Raw genomic sequence first — 2,367 nt, 5'->3', positions numbered from 1 at the left:
AGTGGGTTTTGTTCTTATTTTCCATAATTTTCAAGACAGAGAAGACTTCCAGGGCTGTGGTAGAGAGAAGAGACAACTGAAGAAGATATAATGCCCTAGAGAGTGGGATGGACATTTGGATAGATGGGAGGTACAGATCAGGGCAGTAGTCTGGGTGCTTGACTGAAGCATCTACAAAGATTCTATGCAAACGCAAGGCGTTACTACCTCACTGATGGCACTTGAAAGTATTTTATATAGGGATTTTCAGTGAAACGTATGCATAGAGTAGATGCATATTTCGAATCTAATGAAGATAACCCTTGGCTCCTTACAATTAGAATCATAGGCTCTCGATGAGAAGGGATTTCAAATGCCATTTATTACCTATTTCAATAACTTTCTTACAACTTTCCTTCCTACACAACCTTATCAGAACCAAAACTGACAAGCCACAATTTATGTCTTGCTTTTCCAGAACCATGAGTATTATAAATTAATATTATATCTTCAAAGTCTTATTAAATAGATTCGAAGGTTGAAAGGAATAAAAAAGAGGTACTTTTTAGTCTGGAGCCCATGATTGTCAAAAATGCATCAAGGATGATGGCAAACATTTTCAACATTTGCTTCTTCTTCCTGGAATATGTCATCATGATCATAATAAATCTTTTGACCATTAAATAGGCTCTTTACTGCATGGGTTGCAATTTACCACAAGTTAGACTGAATTTAATAAAAGCAGAGCAAATAACGTAGAAAACATATGACATGTTTACCTTATTTAATCAGGTGTTAGGAATTTCCTCAAGCCTCAGAGGATTACACTAAATATGCAAAATATGAAACACCTTTTCCAAGAACATAGCCATTATCAATAAAATAGATGCTATGGGAATTACAGGGCCCACCAGTTTGCAACTCTGAAAAATGAAGAATAAACCATATTGCTGGTGGTTAGAAATGTCCTTAACAGAGAAGTTAGTTATACAAAGTTTATTTTAAACTTTTAGTTATCAAAAGTAACCACAAAAGCATAATTCAGTGGAATGTTTTTAGACATTAAAGCTGGTAACATGCTACTGAATGAATGAGACACAAAACATATCTCAGTGAAGATTAAGGAAAACATTTTTGTTAGAAAACCTGCTGACCTCATCGAGTGGGTTTAATATTTAAATGTGATGGACTCGGAGGAAAATGAACTACAAACACTGTGTAACTGTAAAAAAAAATAACAGATGGTGAGAAAAATCATGCATAAAATTTTCCTCTGCTAGTGGTTGTATAGATTGTGAAGGAAAGGCAAACTATATTTAGGGAATTCCCCTGGCAGTCCAGTGGTTAGGACTCTGCACTTCCACTGCAGGGGGCCCAGGTTCAATCCCTGGTCAGGGAACTAATCCTGCAAGCCACATGGCATGGCCCAAAAACCCCAAAAAACAACAACACAAAAAAACTATTATGTATTGAATTGCAACGTAAAGAGGAAGGGACCTAATATATTGAACACCTGGAATCATCTGTAATCTGGGCCCAGGGTTATAGATATACATTAACGTTTGGTAGTTTTATTCTCAGAGGTGTCATTGACCTTGATGAGATGGGGCTTATCCAGTGTAGGAAGTTATACCTTATTCAAAAGGGATGTAAGAATAACAGTGAATGTCACAAACGCAGGCATCTTTATAACAGGCCATACAAATAAGGTGAAATGAGATTAGAAAGCACCTAAGAGAGACAGAAGAAAAGACCTGATCATTTTGTATTCCTGGACTATATACCTACCCTCCAGAACTAAGATAACAATAAGATTTTCCTGATACAGATTGAAAAAGGAAAAAGGAAAACTCTATTAGCAGATGACACGATCCTGTATGTAGAAAATCCTAAGGAATCCACTAAACAACTATTAGAACTAATAAATGAGCTTAGCAAAGCTGCAAGATATAAGATCAATCACAAAAATCACTTGTACTTCTATACAATAAACAGTCCAGAATCACTTTGCTGTACACATGAAATTAACACATTGTAAATCAGCTATACGCCAGTATAAAATAAAAGCTTTTAAAAACAGTCCAAAAATGAAATTGAGGAAACAATTTTATTCACACTAGCATCAAAAAGAATAAAATAGGAACAAGTTATCAAAAGAAGTATGAAATGTATACTCTGAAAACTACAAAACGTTGTCAAAAAAATTAAAGATCTAACTAAATGGAAAAACATGTGATGTTCATGGATCTAAAGGCTTAATATTGTTAAGATGGCAAAAAAAAAAAGAGATGACAATACCCCCAAAACTAATCTACAATCCTTATGGGAATCCCACCTGACTTCTGTGTAGAAATGGACAGATTCTAAAATTCACATGTATTGCAAGTG

General features: G+C 35.0%; 1 non-coding gene across 1 annotated transcript; it reads left to right on the top strand.

The window, feature by feature from the left end:
- Positions 1-1,305: 1,305 nt before the first annotated feature.
- Positions 1,306-1,378, top strand: TRNAG-UCC (transfer RNA glycine (anticodon UCC)). The gene has a single exon. It is a non-coding gene; the product is annotated as a tRNA-Gly (tRNA).
- The last annotated feature ends 989 nt before the right edge of the window (positions 1,379-2,367 follow it).

The sequence above is a fragment of the Lipotes vexillifer genome, unplaced genomic scaffold, assembly GCF_000442215.2.
Source record: "Lipotes vexillifer unplaced genomic scaffold, Lipotes_vexillifer_v1.1 scaffold1077, whole genome shotgun sequence".
Lineage (NCBI taxonomy): Eukaryota > Metazoa > Chordata > Mammalia > Artiodactyla > Lipotidae > Lipotes > Lipotes vexillifer.
The sequence above is the reverse complement of the archived record's forward strand: the minus strand, read 5'-3'. Positions and strand labels throughout refer to the sequence as shown.